The following is a 6,414-nucleotide window of genomic DNA, read 5'->3' as shown; positions in this document are numbered from 1 at the left end:
CACCATGTTGGCCAAGGTTGTCTCCATCTCTTGACCTTGTGATCCGCCCACCTCAGCCTCCCAAAGTGCTGGGATTACAGGCGTGATTGACCATGCCCTGCCTCGTTAATTCTTCTTATGCAAATCTGCTGTTAAACTCTTCTAAGTTTCTCATTTGTTATTGAACTCAACTCCAGGGTTCATGTTTGGTCCCTTCTTATGATTTCTAGCTGTTTATTGACAGTCTCTTTTGCATTGTCTTCATGCTGTCCTTCAGCTCTCTGAGCATATTTAAAATTGTTGATTTAAAGTCTGTGCCTGTTATGTTTGGTGTCTGGGCTTCTTCATAAACAGTGTCTACTCTTTTGTTCTGTGTGTGAGCTATATTTTGTTTCTTGCATGGCTTGTAATTTTATGTTGAAAACTGGACATTTATTGTTGCTGCTCATTGTAGTTGTTGCTGTTGTTTAATGACTTTCAGCCCTAATTTAGTGAAGTCCTAATTCTTTTTGCGTGTGGCCACTAGAGTCTCTTAGTGGTCAGCTAGTGACTCATCAGAGATTTCCTTAAATGCCAAGGCTCAGCTGGTTTTTTTCTTGACTAACTGTTCAGCTGGCTGCTGTAAACCCTTAATTAGTTTCTGGAGTTTCAATAAAGTTGCCAGTTTATTAGCTGATTTTGAGGAGGGTCGTCTGGGCTTTTGTAGTACACTGTCTACCACTTTCCTCTGACATCACTCAGTATTCTTTTATCTAAGAATGGGAATTAAGATTCTATCTACTTACCTACCTATCTATATCCTCTAAAAAAAGAAAGGAAAAAGAAGCCATAAAATCCAAACAAAATTTTGGTCTTGGTTCCCTGTGAGAGAAGGGAGGAAACAGGAATAGGAGTTACATTTCTTTTTTTTGTAAACAAGAAGTTTATTTAAACAAGATGCTTGACTTAAAGGAAAAGCTGTATACTTTTTATAGAGTAATTTATCACTGTATGTTTATTTATTTATTTATTTATTTATTTATTTATTTATTTATTTATTTGAGACAAGGTCTTGCACTGTCACGCAGGCTGGAGTGCAGTGGTGTGATCTGAGTTCACTGCAGCCTCGACCTCCCAGGCTCAGGTGATCCTCCCACCTCAGCCTCTTGAGTAGCTGGAACTACAGTTGCACACTACCATGCCTAGCTAATTTTTAAATTTTTTTGTAGAGAAAGGGTTTCACCATATTGTCCAGGCTGGTCTTGACTCCTGGGCTTGAGCCATCTGCCTATCTTAGCCTCCAAAAGTGATGGGTTTAAGGGTGTGAACCACCGCACCCTGCCAATTTATCCCTACTAAAAAATAGACAGATTGCCGGCTGGGCATGGTGGCTCACGCCTGTAATCCCAGCATTTTGGGTGGCCGAAGTGGGTGGATCACATGAGGTCAGGAGTTCGAGACCAGCTTGGCCAACATGGTGAAACCCCCATCTCTACTAAAAATAAAAAAATTAGTTGGGCATGGTCGTGGGCACCTATAATCCCAGCTATGTGGAAGGCTGAGGCAGGAGAATCGCTTTAACTCGGGAGGCAGAGGTTGCAGTGAGCCAAGATCTCGCCGTTGCACTCTGGCCTGGGCAACAAGAGTGAAACTCCATCTCAAAAGCAAACAAAAAAAAACCGACCCAGATTGTCCTATATGTAACAGCTATGTGCAAAAATGTTATAAAATTGACCTTATAACAATTTACAACAATAAATGGAAAACATTAAAATTCTCCAATTGAACAAGGTACACAACAATTTTTATGTCATTTTCTTGTTTAAATAATAAGAGCACAATAATTTCCTGGAATATAAAGATAAGAGCTGAATGAGCAACCCACTAATGAAGAAAAGGGCTATTTTCACAGAACCAGTATTCTTTTCCATCTCATTTCCATGTGATGTCAATCAAAACATACCATTGGCCATTCAGTTAAAAAGAAAAAAAATGCTTGTGCACATATACCAGTTACTTTATGTACAATAAAGGAATGCAGAAGGAGAAATGAAAAAAAATTGAGGAAACTATACTGCAGGAGTCAGAATGAAGTGGAACCAAATTGTGGTGTTTCTAATTGAGAATGCATTCTTGGTCTGTAAGAATACAGTTTGGAGTAAAGTAGCCCGTCCTCTTTTTTTTTTTTTTTTTTTTTGAGACGGAGTCTCTCCTCTGTCGCCTAGCCTGGAGTGCAGTGGCGCGATCTCGGCTCACTGCAAGCGCCGCCTCCCGGGTCCAAGTGAGTCTCCTGCCTCAGCCTCCTGTAGCTGGGACTGCAGGCGCCCGCCACCACGCCCGGCTAATTTTTTGTATTTTTAGTAGAGACGGGGTTTCACCATGTTAGCTAGGATGGTCTCCATCTCCTGACCTCGTGAGCCGCCTGCCTCGGCCTCCCAAAATGCTGGGATTACAGGCATGAGCCACCGCGCCCGGCCAGGTCCCCTTTTAGTAGAAGCCTCTGTCCTCTGCTGGAACACATCAATTGTATTTTCATCCTCTAGTTACAATTGTGAAGGTATGTCTGTTTCATTGATTGGCTTTCAAATTGGAATCTTATCGACAAACCACATCATTCTCAATAGGCTTTCATTAGTTTAGTGTTACATGCCTTTTAACCTTAAGCTGCACCATAGAATCATTCTGCCCTGCCACCTTAAGATCATTGTTCCATCTTGACTTTCCCACATCGGTCTACTTCTATTCAGCCTTTGGCTCTTATTTATTTATTATTTATTTATTTAGAGACATGGCCTTGCTCTGTTGCCTGGGCTGAAGTGCAGTGGTGACATCTCGGCTCACTGCAGTCTTGATCTCCCAGGCTCAAGCACTCCTCTCACCTCAGCCTCCTGAGTAGCTGGGTCTACAGACGTGCATCACCCTGTCTGGCTAATTTTTGTATTTTGGGGGCAGGGGTAGAGATGGTATAATGGTTAATACTGAGTGTCAACTTAATTGGATTGGAGGATGCAAAGTGTTGATCCTGGGTGTGTCTGGAATGGTGTTGCCAAAGGAGATTAACATTTGAGTCAGTGGGCTCAGAAAGGCAGACCCACTCTTAATCTAGGGGTACCATCTAATCAACTGCCAGGGCAGGTAGAATATAAAACAGGCAGAAAAACGTGAAAAGACTAGACTGGCCGAGCATCCCAGCCTACATCCTTCTCCCATCTGGACCTTTTCTGCCCTCGAATATTGGACTCCAAGTTCTTCAGTTTTGGGACTTGGACTGGCTCTCCATGCTTTTCAGCTTGCAGACAGCCTATTATGGAACCTTGTGATCATGTGAGTTTGTACTTAATAAACTCCCCTATCTATCTATCTATCTATCTATCTATCTATCTATCTATCTATCTATCTATCTATCTATCATCTATCTATCTATCTATCATCTATTATCTATTATCTATCTATCTATCTAATCTATCTATCTATCTATCTATCTATCTATCTATCTATCTATCTATCATCTATCTAATCATCTATCATCTATCCTATTAGCTCTGTCCCTCTACCGAGAACCCTGACTAATACAGATGGGGTTTCACCATGTTGGCCAGGCTGAGCTTCTGGCTCTGGGTGGAGATGCATTTAATGGGCTTCCACTGGTTCTGCTTAGAGGAGAAGAGGGTCAAGGCTTTAGATTTGAGATAGGCCAAGTTAGGTGGCTATATTTCTTTAAATATACTTTGTTTTGTAGATTTAACTTTGGATCCACATACTTACGTAATTATAAAAACATTAAAATATTAAAAAGGCAGTATCTATACAAACTATTTCTGTTAAACTTGCCTAAGTCTAACATTTATATGGAGGAGTTGAGATTTGGGTGCAGATAATCTTAATTACAATCTTGACCATTATGCTAAGCTATGTAACATTAAGAGGCATAACAGGTAAAGCACCTAGCAAATCAATAAACATTAGCTCCCTTCCACCAGTGCCTTACTTGGGGAGACAACACATATTAATAAATGCTTTGCTATCTTCCTTCTAGGCCCATACTAAGGGCTCACTATGTTTAATAGTGGAGACTGAACAAATCAAGGCTATGATTTTAAACTTTCGACCAACAAGGTCACTTTTTGAGTAATAATGGGGAAAAATGTGCCTACTGGAATAGGGTAATAAGTTAGTCTTACATTTTCCTTACAAAAACAAAGGTTTGCTAAACAGACTTATTTTTGTATACCCCTTGGGTACTTGAATAAAAGTGCTCATCAAAATGGAAATACTTCTACTTCTGTTTTCTGTTCAGATCACTATGTATCCACTAACATCAGAGTCCCACATCTTATTTGTCAACAACTCCTGACAACTTTGCTTTTCTTAAACAGTGTCTTGAATCCAACTACCATTCTATATTCCCACTATGACTGCTACATTTTGTGCTTACATTTCCTGCTTGGACTATCAAATGGCCAAACTAGTTTTTTTGCCTCCATTTTAATCTTTTTCTATATTTATTTTCTATTATGCCTTTGGACTTTTACTAAAAATAAATTGAATGATGGCACTATTTTGCTAATATCAATTAACAGTTGCTTCCCATCACTTACAGGGATGATTTTTCAAAATACATTCCTAGGACTCAAGACTTAATAGAATACTTGTCTCTAAGGGAGGGAAGACAGAAGCTAGATGGATAAGGTTCCCTTGTCATCCTTGTTCAACCTTCAATCACAGTTGCTTAATTTGTTTATATGTCTGTTTTTGTTTGTGAAAGGATTTCTCAAATTTGAGCTCTTCACAATGTTGCTTGTAGTTTATTCAGATTTAATTTACTATTGACTGCTATTCTCAAGTCCTAAACTTCCAGCCATTTCTAAGTCTTCAGTTTGCTGAATTAGAAATGTCATTTCCTGTCTTTATGTTTTGAGCAGCCATTTCTTCTACTTGTAGTGCTCTTCTCTATTTGGCTCAGGAAACTTCTTAAACAACCTCTTCTTAGAGATGACAGAAATCTCTAATGTCCCTAGGCAGTTTCATTTCCCTCTCTCTGTTCCTACAGCACTTTGCACACAATGTCATTATAACCTCTATCACTCTTTAATTTTTTCATCATATACGAGCACCTGTGACTTTGGATGAGTAACTTAACCTCCTTGGTCTCATCATCTTTAAAATGGCGATAACTGTAATAACTAGCTCAGAGATGTTGGGAGGGTTTAACATGGTAATACATGAAAGGGCTTGGAAGAGTGCCTAGCACATTAGATTGATTCAAATTTCAGATAAAACAATTACTAGCAACACCACCACTACCACTTCTCATCTACATGGGTATTTTAAACTGTGAGCTCTAAGGTCTTATTTTTGTATCCCTAGTACACAGCTCATGTTGGAAGGAATTGATCTACATTCTCTAATAATGCAGTATGAATATGGTCACTCATTTGATATCCTCAGGTTGAAATTACTTGTTCCTGATATGGTTGGGGTTTGTGTTCCCATCCAAATCTTATCTCAAATTGTCATCTCCGGTGTTGGAGGGTGGGCCTGGTGGGAGGTGATTGAATCATGGGGGTAGATTTCCCCCTTTCCTGTGATAGTGAGTTCTCCCCAAACGTGGATTTAAAAGTGTGTAGCATCAAGCCCTTCTCTTCTGTTCCAGCCATGTGAAGATGTGTCTGCGTCTCCTTCGCCTTCCACCTGATTGGAAGTTTCCTGAGGCCTCCTCAGCCATGCTACCTACCAGCCTGCAGAACCATGAGCCAATTAGCCCTCTTTTCTTTATAAATGACCCAGTCTCAGGTATTTCTTTATAGCAGTACGAGAATGGACTAATGCAGTTCCCTAGTGCCTTCAGCTTCTTTTTGCAAGACATATTAATAAGTATATTCTACTTAGAGTATGTTTTTTGCAAAAAATTCAAAGAAGTTTATTAATTTATGTAGATTTATGTAGTAATTTATTAACTTATTATAAACTTAAGCTTATGTAATTTAATTTCTTTTTACCTATGTTTCAATAGACTCATCTTTTTTTTTTTTTTTGAGACAGAGTCTCACGCTGTCACCCAGGCTGGAGTGCAGTGGTGCCATCTCGGCTCACTGCAACCTACGCCTCTGGGGTTCAAGCGATTCTCCTGCCTCAGCCTCCCGAATAGCTAGGATTACAGGCATAAGCCACCACGCCTGGCTAATTTTTTTGTATTTTTAGTAGAGACAGGGTTTCACCATGTTGGCCGGGCTAGTCTCAAACTCCCGACTTCAGGTGATCCACTCGCCTCAGCCTCCCAATGTGCTGGGACTACAGGCGTGAGCCACTGCACGCAGCTTCAATAGACTAATTGGAACAGATACCCGTTGTGAATGTCAACTTAGCTGGCCCACGGTGCCCAGATACATGGTCGAACATCCTTCTGAACGTTTCTGTGAGGACGTTTTTGGGTGAGATCAGCATTTAAATCAGTGG

The sequence above is a fragment of the Hylobates moloch genome, unplaced genomic scaffold (genome assembly GCF_009828535.3).
Source record: "Hylobates moloch isolate HMO894 unplaced genomic scaffold, HMol_V3 SCAFFOLD_6, whole genome shotgun sequence".
In the NCBI taxonomy this organism is placed as follows: Eukaryota; Metazoa; Chordata; class Mammalia; order Primates; family Hylobatidae; genus Hylobates; species Hylobates moloch.
This window is presented reverse-complemented; position numbering follows the sequence as displayed.